Here is a 15,436-nt window from a genome sequence, read left to right as displayed (position 1 = left end):
TTTCGGGTGTGGAGTTTGATGAGCTCTTTATAGATTTTGGATACTAGCCCTTTGTCCGATGTGTCATTTGCAAATCTCTTTTCCCATTCCGTTGGTTGCCTTTTAGTTTTGTTGGTTGTTTCCTTTGCTGTGCAGAAGCTTTTTATCTTCATAAGGTCCCAGTAATTCACTTTTGCTTTTAATTCCCTTGCCTTTGGGGATGTGCCGAGTAAGAGATTGCTACGGCTGAGGTCAGAGAGGTCTTTTCCTGCTTTCTCCTCTAAGGTTTTGATGGTTTCCTGTCTCACATTCAGGTCCTTTATCCATTTTGAGTTTATTTTTGTGAATGGTGTGAGAAAGTGGTCTAGTTTCAACCTTCTGCATGTTGCTGTCCAGTTCTCCCAGCACCATTTGTTAAAGAGACTGTCTTTTTTCCATTGGATGTTCTTTCCTGCTTTGTCAAAGATGAGTTGGCATTACGTTTGTGGGTCTAGTTCTGGGGTTTCTATTCTATTCCATTGGTCTATGTGTCTGTTTTTATGCCAATACCATGCTGTCTTGATGATGACAGCTTTGTAGTAGAGGCTAAAGTCTGGGATTGTGATGCCTCCTGCTTTGGTCTTCTTCTTCAAAATTACTTTGGCTATTCGGGGCCTTTTGTGGTTCCATATGAATTTTAGGATTGCTTGTTCTAGTTTCGAGAAGAATGCTGGTGCAATTTTGATTGGGATTGCATTGAATGTGTAGATAGCTTTGGGTAGTATTGACATTTTGACAATATTTATTCTTCCAATCCATGAGCAGGGAATGTCTTTCCATTTCTTTATATCTTCTTCAATTACCTGCATAAGCTTTCTATAGTTTTCAGCATACAGATCTTTTACATCTTTGGTTAGATTTATTCCTAGGTATTTTATGCTTCTTGGTGCAATTGTGAATGGGATCAGTTTCTTCATTTGTCTTTCTGTTGCTTCATTGTTAGTGTATAAGAATGCAACTGATTTCTGCACATTGATTTTGTATCCTGCAACTTTGCTGAATTCATGTATCAGTTCTAGCAGACTTTTGGTGGAGTCTATCGGATTTTCCATGTATAATATCATGTCATCTGCAAAAAGCGAAAGCTTGACTTCATCTTTGCCAATTTTGATGCCTTTGATTTCCTTTTGTTGTCTGATTGCTGAGGCTAGAACTTCCAGCACTATATTAAACAGCAGCGGTGACAGTGGGCATCCCTGTCGTGTTCCTGATCTCAGGGAAAAAGCTCTCAGTTTTTCCCCGTTGAGGATGATGTTAGCTGTGGGCTTTTCATAAATGGCCTTTATGATCTTTAAGTATGTTCCTTCTATCCCGACTTTCTCAAGGGTTTTTATTAAGAAAGGGTGCTGGATTTTGTCAAAGGCCTTTTCTGCATCGATTGACAGGATCATATGGTTCTTCTCTTTTTTTTTGTTAATGTGATGTATCACGTTGATCGATTTGCGAATGTTGAACCAGCCCTGCATCCCAGGAATGAATCCCACTTGATCATGGTGAATAATTCTTTTTATATGCTGTTGAATTCGATTTGCTAGTATCTTATTAAGAATTTTTGCATCCATATTCATCAGGGATATTGGCCTGTAGTTCTCTTTTTTTACTGGGTCTCTGTCTGGTTTAGGAATCAAAGTAATACTGGCTTCATAGAATGAGTCTGGAAGTTTTCCTTCCCTTTCTATTTCTTGGAATAGCTTGAGAAGGATAGGTATGATCTCTGCTTTAAATGTCTGGTAGAACTCCCCTGGGAAGCCATCTGGTCCTGGACTCTTATTTGTTGGGAGATTTTTGATAACCGATTCAATTTCTTCGCTGGTTATGGGTCTGTTCAAGCTTTCTATTTCCTCCTGATTGAGTTTTGGAAGAGTGTGGGTGTTTAGAAATTTGTCCATTTCTTCCAGGTTGTCCAATTTGCTGGCATATAATTTTTCATAGTATTCCCTGATAATTGTTTGTATCTCTGAGGGATTGGTTGTAATCATTCCATTTTCACTCATGATTTTATCTATTTGGGTCATCTCCCTTTTCTTTTTGAGAAGCCTGGCTAGAGGTTTGTCAATTTTGTTTATTTTTTCAAAAAACCAACTCTTGGTTTCGTTGATCTGCTCTACAGTTTTTTTAGATTCTATATTGTTTATTTCTGGAGAGCCTACTTTGTATAGGACGTCATGAGAATCTTAGGATATCAAGAGGTAAAACACAACCTTTGAGAAAAACCTCAAAATCTACTTGGGGGGTATGACAAGAGATGGATAACAATACTACAGCTAAGTCCAATATAGTAGAATAGAAAGAAATGCACAGAAGAGTCAAAATTTACTCAGATACACTGCACTGTGCATTCATGTGCAGACACACACACGCACACATCTTTTCTTTAGCTGATTTCATCATGTTCTAGTACTTCTGTTTTCACTCAGTAGCAAAAATGTTTTTCTTTTTTTTTTTTTTTTTTTTTTTAAACATTTTTATTTATTTTTGAGACAGAGAGAGACAGAGCATGAACGGGGGAGGGTCACAGAGAGAGGGAGACACAGAATCTGAAACAGGCTCCAGGCTCTGAGCTGTCAGCACAGAGCCCGACGCGGGGCTCGAACTCACGGACTGTGAGATCATGACCTGAGCCGAAGTCGGACACTCAACCGACCGAGCCACCCAGGCGCCCCCAAAAATGTTTTTCAAAATTAACTTGCCAATTTAATGTAACTCAGTCTTTTCCGATTTCACACTAGGTAAGCGCTGTTCGGGTAGACTTACTATTCAGATGCGAGAGTGTTCTGTCTTCTTTTCATGCCTCCCCCGTGGTATCTGATCACAGAAGAAGGTTTTGCAATCCCTCGGCAGCAGGAGAGGGGCTCATGCTTCCATGTAAATGTCACGCCTGGCTTTCTGACCTATCGCTGAGCTCAGCTTCTGGTTTAGAGGACTTGGCCTCGCTCCTGTGGCAGTGACTAAGAGCAACATTGCCATGGAGTGGGCAATGCTAACAATTGGTTCTAGAGAGCTGGTTTCTTCTTCCTCACTGACGAGACACCCACCCTGACTCATGATGACACAGCTGACACTGAGACTCATCAAAGTCCTCCTTCTGTCCCCCACTTTAAGTGGTTGCCTTAAGGTTTCTTAAGGTCTTTTCACCCCGAGGTGATCCCTTCATAGGGACCCTGATTCAATATCAGATTCCTTTTGCTCACCCTATGGTGTCACAAACAAAATCCTGGGAAGCAATTACATTTACACAGGCCATGGACAGACAAGAGAGGAATCAAGGGGGAAGAGTTGGGGGAGAAAGGAGCGGGAGGCTGACTGGGAGGTAATTAAGTTTGATTATTGTGGGGTTAGAAGAAGGAAGTTACAAGATATAAGTAGGGGCCACATCATAAATAGCCCTGTATTCTTTGCTAAGGAGTTTAGAATTTATCCTAAATACCATGATTTCCAACAAAAAAGTAACCTGGCCCACAAGCACAAGGGGAAACTGAAGCTCAGGGTGAAAATTACAGGTTGTTAGTTAGTGAAAGAGGAGAGGCTGAAATGACACAGACAGGGAGATCCCTTGCTCCAGGACAGGACTAAGGTCACATTACTCAATGGCCATTTACTTTATGGCCATTTTTCTATACATGCTAAGAAACTTCTATATCTCTGTAGAGATTATCACTGTATTATCAATACTTGAAACAGCAGATTTTTTTTTAATTTTCTTGAATGAGTGTCATAAGCGATGGAGGCAAAAAATTCCATCAAAAATCCTAAAGAGATTGCTCCTTCAGCCTTTCCCTGGGAAATCGGCTCTAGATCAGAGAAACAATGAACTTTATGAAAATAGGAATAAACTCAGATTCATGTTAAAGACTTATTAATTCTTCAATTCTTTCTATACTCCTTTCCAGTGTAAAAAGTCACATCATGGGGGCGCCTGGGTGGCTCAGTCGGTTAAACATCCCATGCTTGATTTTGGCTCAGGTCATGATCTCACAGTGGTGAGATCGAGCCCTGCACCAGGCTCCACACTGAGCTGAGTGCGGAGCCTGCTTAAGCTTCCCTCTCTCCCTCTCTCTCTCTCTCTCACTCCCATTCTCTCTCTCTCAAAAAAAAAAAGTCACATCCTGTAATACTCTGGGTTTTCTGATTAAAGACCCGAATGGTTGCAGCACTAAGGAAAAAGGGCTTTATTCCACTGGTAGTTTTAGTCCTTTGGAAGATCCTTTGAATTGTTTGCTGTCAGCACATGTAACCTGTTGAAGCCACTTCAGAACACAGCTGCCTTGCTCAAGGATGGAATCAAACCTCTCTCCTCCTAAAGTATAATTTTAATTGTGTAGCAAGTGGAGCTTTCCAAAATGAGTGTGCAGAGAAGTCCCTCTACTGCCCATTAAGTCATGTTATTCTTAGTATCATCAGTTTTCATGCTGAGGGATTACAGGTTGAAACAACCTTATGAAACACTTTGGTTATTTTAGTAACAATGTACAGGGTCATGTAATTTCATTTGAATTTCTTTTGGGGCTTAATCATTAAATTTCAAATATTAAAAACATCTAGGGAAAATGTATGCTGAATCTCAGTGTCATCATTTAACCATTGAGGTATCTAAATCATGGTAGTGAAGTTTAGAGCTTAAACACTCCCCAAAATATTCCAAACTCCCTTTCTTCCTGCAACCAAATGTCTGGCGTTTTAGACACATCTTTTTGTTTCATTGTTGCAAGAGCCTATATGGTAGCTATTGTTAACTCCATTTTACAAGCAAGGAAGGCAAGGAAACAGTCTCAGAAGGTTTCCATAACCTATCCAAAGTAGCAGCCTCTAAGAAAACCCCCAGCATCACTGTTTTGGCAGCTCCACTATCCTGTGGAATAAATGGCACTTTATTGCTTACTTATTGTTATGAGCACTGCTGTTTTTCTGCTCTGAGCATCTATGCCCCAATGGGCATATTCTGTTTTACAGATGTGAATATGAAATGCTTCAAGAATGAGAGGAGATATACAGAGGAATAGAATTGGAGTGTGCATTCTTTGTCTTTGGGCAGGAGACCAATATTGCACTGGAGTATTTTTCCCTCAGCAGATTTCTTCTGGTATTTCCCTCAGACGTGAAACTCTGGTCCAAGGGTCAAGTGTTGAGATTTTTGTTGTCTCTGTATTATTGGATCAAAGTGATTCACAAAGACAGGTCAATCTTCTCCAAGCTCTTTCAAGTTGTTGCTCTGTGGGGGTAAAAAAAACCCACTAATTTTCAGAGGGTGCAAATAAATAAACAAAATGGGATTGAAGAAAGGGAAACAGGCTAATAAACCACACCAAAAAAAGTCACCCTTCTCAGAGTTGAGTTGTAAATTTCACTGAATGTTCTGTGCTGGGCTGAATTCCCTATAAAAGCCATTAGATATGTAGGGGCAGCAAGGGCCCTCCAAATAAAATACCCCGGGAGTCTTTTACCCTTACAAAATCTTCTGAGTACCATTATCTTGGGGCATTCTCTACCTTAGTTAGAGACTATATATTTGCCCAGGAAAAAAAAAACAAACAAAACAAAACAGAACAAACACTTAGGCTGAATGGATAGTTTATCGGAGAGAACTGGGGATAGACCATAGAGCCTGCTATGGTTCTGACCAGGATAGAAACAGAACACCCATCTGAGCCAAAGTGTTCTCTCTTCCTTCTTTCTCTCTCTCCCTTTTCTCTGTTGCATTCTCCCATAGGCCAAATAGAGTCACCACAGGCCTGGCTGTCAGTCACTTTACACTTGAGGAATCCATCGCGTTCACCAGCCTCCCCCACATCCATTTCCAAATGCCAGAGAGAAGGAATCTGATTGGTCCAGTCCTCATCCAGTCAGCGGTGAGATGGTGGGCGGGGCCAGAACTGGCCACCCTGAGAAGAAGCATGACTCTTCCCATCAGGCTGGGGTGGCAGGGCACTTGCCCTAGACCTGAGGGTCCCTTCCTCCTCCCAACAGTCAGAGTACATCAAGCGTATTTCCTTTATCAGTGCATTCTGATTACAATGTTATAATTAATTTCCAATGTGCAGAGAGACTAGTTTTACCATCATATTTAACCAAATCCCTCACAACCACTACAAAGGAAAAGGATTTGTTTTGGCTTAGTTCCTCAAAACCTGCAAAGAACCTTTCAGTCCGCTCCTACCACCATCACTCATACGCCATCTCCCCATCTTCCCTTCCCATCTGCCACCTCCCCTGCAGCATACAGCAGAGAGAACTGTAAACACAAAGAACATATTATTGGCCTGATAGCAAAGAGGATTAATAATGACTCCCTCTAGCTTTCTTCAAAAGGATGTTGTTGACAGCCAATATACTACTGTTTGTTGAGTCCTTTGAGTTTCTCAGAAGACAGTCATTGTATAAATCCAATGTACTATTACTATTATTACCACATTTAACATTCGGTTAATAGTGAGAAAGTTCTTTTACAGTCCTAGCTGTAAACTATAGCTGTAAATTCTTTCCTGCTTCTTTAAAGCTCTTCCAGACGCTTTGAACAACGATACCAAAGTAACAATTCAAGTACATCACTGTGCCTAATGAATAAAAGCACTCTTGATTAATGGCACTTGTTCAACATCACACTGACAGAAGTATGAAGTGTTAAAAAAATGGAGTTTCTGCCTACTGTGATTTTTTTCGCTATTAAAAAAAAACAGGCATCATCAGAGCTGATTTTTTTTAGAGCTAGATTTTTTTTTCTATTACCTTTTCGTCTATTCAACTGCTGTTGTATTTTTCATTCGACAAGTACTGTGCTTTTGTCTCATGCTGGTGCTTGCTATCAGAGTGTTATCACTCGAGAGGCCTGCTGCAGGATCCCCTAAGCATCTTCGCAATCAGCAAGCCTACCGCTACCCTAGCACCAGACCTCTGCCCAGGGTGGAAAAGGAGGGTGAGGGAGGGAAGGAGGATGGGCGTTGCTAAAAGGCATACACTGGTCAGAGCTGACAAGGAGCAGCCAGGTGCTGGGAATATCTATCATGAAGTCATTGGTGAATTGCAGGTGACTAGAGGCATACTTCACAGTGCTGTATCAGAGTTTATGTATTTTACTAACCTTATTTCATAGGGTTGAAGCTATACAGTTTTATGAGCCCCCCAATCCTCTACTAGTTGGAAATAAATTCCTCCTCAGTTATATATCAGAGGATGACATTGGCTGTTGGCCCATCTCTCCAGGCAAATGCTCTGCCTGTATTTCTTCTTTTTTCTTTCAGCCTGGGGATACGGTGCAGGGGTGCGGAGGTGGGAGTGTTTCTGTGTGACATGCCAGGAAGGAAAAAGCATGCAGTTCAAGGTGAGGGAGGTGGTGCAACCTGAATGCCAGCTTTAGCCTCTTGTTACATCCCTCTTGTTACATCCTGGTCTTGCAGATTGTTCAATCCGCTGGTGATTTGAATGGTTAACACGATTGTCAGCTATCTCTGCACTCCAGCTTTTCTCTCTCCTGGCAGGAACATCTGGGACACAGACTTTACAAACAGTAATAATAACCCTACTTTAGCTTTCACATTTCTGCAGTTGTTATTATGTCATCATGGCAAATGACCATAATTGACCCCAGGATGAAATGTTGCCAACATTCGTATGAATAGCAACTGCAATCACACAGGCTAGCAGGCATGGGCTTTGCAAATAAAAATTTTGCTGAATAGCCGAAATCTCAGGTTCATTTGGGGACCTGGGTATTTCTAGATTGTAATAGAAAACGATTTGTTTCTGAAACAGAAGAGTGCTGCATACAGGAACCTAAATAGGACAGGGGGATGTAAGCATTAGAGAAAGATTTCCAGGATTTGCAGGAACCCCTGTGTCTTTGGGAGCTGATTTGGATACAGAGGGTGAGTCATGAGACTCCACCTGAGCACAGAGATCATGTAATTCTGTTTCTCAGCTCCAGGGTGCATGCATGCGCACACGTGCTCATGCAAAATTCCACCATCTGTGTCATCCCAAAGTTAACACTGACCTTTCCTGACTCTCTCCAGAACTGGCATGAAACAAGGCTATAACAAAACAGTGAAGAAAGAAACGACAAAGTCAAAACACATATCAATTCTCTTGACTATAACTGTGTGTTTTACTATTGTGCTCAGGAGGCAATTTCGGCTAAGTTAGCCTTGAAAATTTTCAGCTGATTTGGTATAGAAATTAAGATCATCTCAGGGTGGTTGTTTCAATAAATTCATATTGAAACCTACATGCCCCTATTTTCTAAGGAACCTCTTTCTCTCAGAATGCCTATTTTTTATTGAACTTGTTTTCCCAAACTGGGCATGTTGCCCTAAAATAAAAAAACACCCAACCCAAGAAGCAAAGACCTTGAATTTAATTGAGTTCATTTAAAGGGACTCGTACAGGATTTTGAAACCTGCCCCCACAGTCTTCTCTCAGTTCTTTCTCATGGTCCCAAACCAAGCTTCTCTCCAGTTCCACTTCTCTGCTTAATGAGAACACCTTTGGGGAGAATAACCAGCAGTCTCGCACCAGAAATTATAGAAGGTGTAGAAGGTATAGAATTTAAAGAAGATCATGAAGGGCGCCTGGGTGGCTCAGTCGGTTAAGCGGCCGACTTCGGCTCAGGTCATGATCTCGCGGTCCGTGAGTTCCAGCCCCGTGTCGGGCTCTATGCTGACAGCTCAGAGCCTGGAGCCTGTTTCAGATTCTGTGTCTCCCTCTCTCTGTGACCCTCCCCCGTTCATGCTCTGTCTCTCCCTGTCTCAAAAATAAATAAACGTTAAAAAAAAAAAAAAAGAAGAAGATCATGAATCTCTTATTATAAACAGAAGATAATGGAATTTCCTCAGTTATTCCTATGACTTCCATATTATAGGGAAACTGAGAAAGAACTTTGCCTGGGCAGTTTCTAGCATTTTAGATAAACTATTTGCAAGAGTGTTTTCTGTGGATTCCTGTGACGTAAAGAGTTATCTGCCTGCAGATGGCCCAAGACAACCACTGAATAGAGCCCAGTTGTCTTTGGACCACTTCACCCTCCCTAAAAATTCTCCTGTCTCCTAGTTCTCCTACTGACCAATAGCTCCACTGGATCAGTGACCCCTAGGAGCAGGTCAAAGCCCCATAATATCCACCACTCCTCCCTACTCCCCACCACAAACAGATATATTCCTTTATTCCTATCTATCACCTCAATCAAAATTCTCCCATTATGCTAGTGTAGCAACGCTAGATATCACCAGAAAACATATTAGTCTCATGCTTTTTTTTAAGGTCAGTGAACATGTGTAACTCTCCTAATAAATATTTTCTATGTTTAAAATGATCTTATTGTTTTAACGTTTATTTATTTTTGAGAGAGAGAGAGAGAGAGAGAGAGAGAGACAGAGCATAAGCAGGTGGGAGGGGCAGAGAGAGAGACACACAGAATCTGAAGCAGGCTCCAGGCTCCTAGCTGTCAGCACAGAGCTCGACGCAGGGCTCGAACCCATGAACGCTGAGATCATGACCTGAGCCAAAGTCAGATGCTCAACTGACTGAGTCACCCAGGCGCACCTGAAAGGAGCTTATTAACACAAATGAATCTCTTATTTGTGAAATGGAGAGGCAGATTTTGTTTAGGGAGAATTTCTCTACAGTACTCTCCTGATTCTGCTCTGACATGCTAAAAGTCAGCAACTTGATAACCTATTTCTGAAAAGTTCTCTGATTTGGATTTGAATTTCAAAGATCAAATTCAAGTGTCTTAACCTTCTTCTTAGTTTTACTCTAAGACAAGTTAAACACAAGCAGAATAAAGACAGAGATTATAACTTTTCCTAAATTGTGTTTATTGTTTGTTTCTTTCCCTTCTTATTTTTACCATAACAGAAGACAGCTAGGTAAAAACTATAAGACATTAAGACACAAACTATAAGACATAAAACCATAAGATGAAAGAAACTGAAGATGATACAAATAACTGAAAAGATATTCCAATGCTCATGGGTTGGGAGAATTAATATTGTTAAAATGTTCATTGGACCCCAAGTGATCTATAAATTCAATACAATTCCTATAAAAATACCAAGAGCATTTTTCACAGAACTAGAATAATCCCAAAATCTGTACAGAATCAGAAAAGACTTCAAATAGTCAAAGCAATCTTGACAAAGAACAAAGCTGGAGGTATTATAATCTCAGACTTCAAGATATAGTCTAAAGCTATACTAATCAAAACTGTATGGAACTGGCACAAAAATAGACACAAAGATCAACAGAACAGAGATCCCAGAAACAAACCCACGCTTATATGGTCAACTTATATGATCAACTGCAACAAAGAAAGCAGTATACAATGGGGAAAAGACAGTCTCTTCAATAAATAGTGCTGGAGAAACTGGAGAGCTATATGCAAAGAATGAAATTGGACCATTTTTAAACCATACACAAAAGTAAACCCAAAATAGATGACTTAAATGTGAGACCTGAAACTATAATACTCCTAACAGAAAAGATAGGCAGTAATCTGTTGGACATTGGCCTCAGCAACATATTTATGGGTGTGCCCCCCCAGGCAAGCAAAACAAAAGCAAAATTAAACTATTGTCACTACAACAAACTAAAAAGCTTTTACAAAGCAAAGGAAACCATCAACAACAACAAAAAGGCAACATAGTGAACAGGAGAAGATATTGCAAATGATATATCTGATAAGGAGTTAATTATCCAAAATATATAAAGAATAATATAATAAACTCAACATCAAAAGAAAAAGCTGATTAAAAAAATGGACAGATGCCTGGGTGGCTCAGTCGGTTAAGCGTCCGACTTCGGCTTTGGCTTCAGAGCCTGGCACCTGCTTCAGATTCTGTGACTCCCTCTCTCTCTGACCCTCCCCCATTCATGCTCTGTCTCTCTCTGTCTCAAAAATAAATAAACATTAAAAAAAAATTAAAAAAAAAATGGACAGAGAACCTGAATAGACATTTTCCCAAAGAAGACATACAGATGACCAACAGTCACATGAAAACCTGTTCATCATCACTAAACATTAAAGAAATGCAAATTCGAACCACAATAAGATATCACCTCACACCAGCTGGAATGGCTAGTATTTGTTTAACTATTTTTTAAATGTTTATTTATTTATTTTGAGAGAAAGAAAGAGTGTGCACATACAAGTGAGGGAGGAGCAGAGGGAGAGAAAGAATCCCAAACAGGCTCTACGCTCAGCAAGGAGCACACGTGGGACTCCATCTCATGACCTCAGGATCACAACCTCGGAATCACGACCTGAGCTGAAATCGAGTTAGACCCTTAACTGACCGGGCCACCCAGGTGCCCCTGGAAGGGCTAGAATTAAAACAATCAGAAATAACAAGGGATTGGTGAGGATGTGAAGAAAAAGAAAGCCTTGTGCACTGTTGGTAAGAATGTAAGTTGGTGCAACCATTGTGGGAAACAGTTTGGAGTTGTCTCCAAAATTTAAAAATAGAAATACCATACAATCCAATAATTCTAGGTATTTAGCCAAAGAAAACAAAGACACTAATTCAAAAAGGTATGCACTTCTATGTTTATTGCAGGATTATTTACAATAGCCGAGATATGGAAGCAACCTTAGTGTCCCCTAATGGATGATGAATGGACAAGGAAGTTGTGGTAAATACATACAATGACTGATTATTCAGCCATAAAAAAGAATGAAATCTTAGCATTTATGACAATATAGATATCCCTTGAGAGCAAAATGCTAAGTGAAGTTAGAGAAAGACAAGTACCATATGATTTCACTCATATGTGATGTCTAAAAACAAAAAACAAAATAAATAAACAAACAAAGAAAAACTCAAGCAAGCCAACTCCTAAATATAGAGAACAACCTGGTGGTTGTGAGAGGGGAAGCAGGTTAGGAGATGGGCGAAATAGGTGAAGGAGATTAAGAGGTAAAAGCTTCCAGTAATAAAATAAATAAGTCACACAGATGAGAAGTACAACATAGGGAATATAGTCCATAATATTGTAATAACCTCGTATGGTGACAAATGTTGACTATGCTTATCATGGTGAGCAGGGAGTAATGTATAGAGTTGTCAACTGAATATAAGCCGAAACTAATATAACACTGTATGTCAATTATAGTTCAATAATAAAAATTAAATTAAAAATAATAATTAAAAAAATAAATACACAAAAAAGAAGGGAGCTAGAAGTGAGGCAGGGGGCAGACAACCACTTGCTGGTTTGGGACTGACTTACTGTTGTTGTTGATCATGCAAAGCCTGGATCATCTCCAGCTGGATTAGTTGGCCACTGAGAGCAGCAGAGATGCTCCTCATGCGTGGAATCTGCAAGTGGAGAGAAGTAGATGACACTGTTGCTTATACGAATTTTTTGAAGTTTGTGGATTCCATTATTAATTCACCTGGGTGTAGTTTTTTTTTTTTTTTTAAGCATAATATTATCGGCACCTGGGTGGCTCAGTCAGTTAGGTATCCGACTTCAGCTTGAGTCATGATCTCACCATTCCTGAGTTTGAGCCCCACGTTGGCTCCGTGCTCACACCTCCGAGCCTGGAGCCCATTTCGGATTCTTTGTCTCCCTCTCTCTCTACTCCTCCCCCATTCGCACTCTGTCTCTCTCTCAAAAATAAATAAACATTAAAAAAAATAAAGCATATTATGGATGTATTTGGTTTAAATACTTCCTTTCACATAAATTAAGTCACACCACATATGTTGTTTTGTCCTTCGCTTTTTCCACTTACTATATTGTGCACATTTTCACATATCAATATATATAATTGGATGTCATTTTGACCAGTAACATATTAGCCACAAGCGTGGACCATCAGTGTCTGTGGTCACCTGGCATTCCAAGTGGAAAGACTTCCCTTTCTCATTATTTGTCCATGGGCTATCCCGTCCTCCTTCTCTGTGTTCTGAGTCTCCTTCCTTGACTAGTGTCTTTTACTTAATAGATAGGTACAAATGCACAAAGAAAGTTAAATTTTTCATTTTATGTGTTTAAAAGATGCTCATTAACCCAAATGACTAATGTATTTTTGATATGTATAGTCATTTTCCATAATTGAGTAAATCTTACTTTTGAACACCCACCCCGTTAAGTTAAATATGTGAGAAATCGTATCTCTTACTATCTTCCTGTTTAACACTGTCTCTCATTTTAATGTGGTCTATTTGAGGAAACATGCTCAGGCTTTCAGAGTTCTTTTTTTATGCCTGAATCATCCCAGGGTAGAACTAGGGTATATATAAGGTAAATTAGTTTCCTTTGTGGGGATTGGGGAAGAGGGGGAAAAGTAATGGATTTGCTCTTATGGGCCCCTGTGCTGTACTCTGGATCTTGAAAGGATTCAGTTAAGAAGTGGCTTATCTGGGGTAATCTGGTTGAGTTTATAGGGTCCTTTGCAGTATCTCCTGAGGCACAGGAAACATCATGTTCCCAAGGGTGATATTTACGGTCCTATCCATTTGCTTCAGGTGTCAAATACTCTATACTTTATTACCTCTTCTTTCAAGCCCCACATCTCTCCTCACCAAGGCCCACGGATACTTCTGAATTACCTACATGCTATGTGCAGCTATGAGAAACCTGGACTGAATCTACTGTCTTTTTAAATAAATATGCCTTCTACCATGCCTGTGGTTGAAAATGGTTCTGAATAAATGTTTGGCTTCTAAAGCTCTGTACCTTCTCCTTGGCCAGTTCTAAGAAAACAGGCCACTAGTACAGATATACGGAGATGTCTTCATTTCTCTCTGGATGTTTCTAGCTCCCCACCCCACTCAATGTTGCTCCCAAAGTTTGCTCTGGAGTGGAGAGCCTGGATGCATGTATCCCCCTGCGTGCTTCAATTTCTCTCTCTCGTAGCCTTTCCAATTATCTGTGAGCTGGATTTTCACCTTGTATCAGTACCTTTTCTTACATCATATTAATGGCACATGGTAAAGCTGGGAGCTCAATGAATTTAGAAAATCTTTTTTTTCCCTCCCAAGGCTTTTCTGGCCTTTAAGGTTGTTTTTGCAACTAGTTGCTCACAAGTTCTTCTTTGACGGAGAAAATCTGAATGTTGGCTCTTCATTTCTCTTCACATTCTGCATATTTCATGCCTAATATTTCCAATAAAAATCCATGTTTCTGGATGACTAGAAGGATAGTCTTATATATGAAAATGCAAATGAGGAAAAATGCAGTGATACTTTAAAACAATATTATCCCTGTTACACAGGCTTAACATTTCTAGCTAAGGCCTTTTCTGCCATCCTTTCAGGTTGCTTTTCAGTGGTGATATCCTTACAAAATAGGATGAATAAGAATTTTCCCCTACCCATCTCTGAGTCATAGTTCCTGACCTAAGTTTTAGAATACTTTTATTGAGTTAGAGAACAGCTTGACACTTTTGTCTTGTCTTTAGACTGTAAGTTCCCAAAATACTGGGACATCTCTTGTTCATATTGAATCTTCAGGATCTAGCATAAACATTAGTTATGGCTGAAATTTACTGGATTGGGGTCAATAGGATGCAAGTGGCAATGATGTATATAAATTCTAAATTGTCTCTGAGTTGAAGACAAGCTGCTTTCTTGGACTTTGGTTTGTATTTCCACAAGCAGGACTGTTTATAAGCCAGCAACCCAGACTTCACCTTTGTAAATGACGGTGGGATTTCATCCTAAAATGAAAGGAATCTAAGTTTCTAAAAGTTTGTGGAACACAGCTACCCCACTGTTGTAACCCGGCCTGTTACATTAGAGATTAAGCTTCTATTTATTTAAGATTGTTGGATAGGAACTTGGTGCTCACCCTAATTAATATGTTCAGTTTTCTGAGGTACAATGAGAGAAGCATTAACTGGGCACATGTAGAATTTTAATCTATCTATTTTTATCTATCATTTTATCATTTTCTACCTAACTATCTATGCATCTGGGGAGCTCTTTGTCAATCAGGTTCTTGCCTCTACCTTCTGTCTTCAATTCCCACCCAAGCTGAAGAAAAGTGGTATTCACGGTGATATTATCAGTTGTAGGCACAGCAGATGACGCATGATGCATCTAGCACATTCCAATAATGATCACTGTTAACAGTTTTATCACTCAATTTCTAGAGCAAAGCTACGTATTCCAACTTTTCCATTAATTTTCATTCTCTCATCCCAACTATGAAAAGTGGACTACAGTTTGCCAGTCAGTGCTTACAGCCCTCACTAATAAAGGATATTTTTGCCTCATTAGCTTTCTCTCTTTGTTCCTCTTGTGCTATGTTGCAAAGAACAACCTGTGATAAGTTGCTCCCACTTCACCACCAAAAATAAAACCTTCTTTTAAAATTAAATACTTTCATTTCAACTTTGATAAGGCCGGATTTGGCACAAAACTATAATAATTTAACTATTTCAACCTCAAAATCTCTCAAAAGCAGTGGATTCAAAAAGAAT

The sequence above is a fragment of the Panthera onca genome, chromosome A1, assembly GCF_046562875.1.
Source record: "Panthera onca isolate mPanOnc1 chromosome A1, mPanOnc1 haplotype 2, whole genome shotgun sequence".
NCBI classification, from domain to species: Eukaryota; Metazoa; Chordata; class Mammalia; order Carnivora; family Felidae; genus Panthera; species Panthera onca.
Note: the sequence above shows the minus strand (reverse complement) of the source record.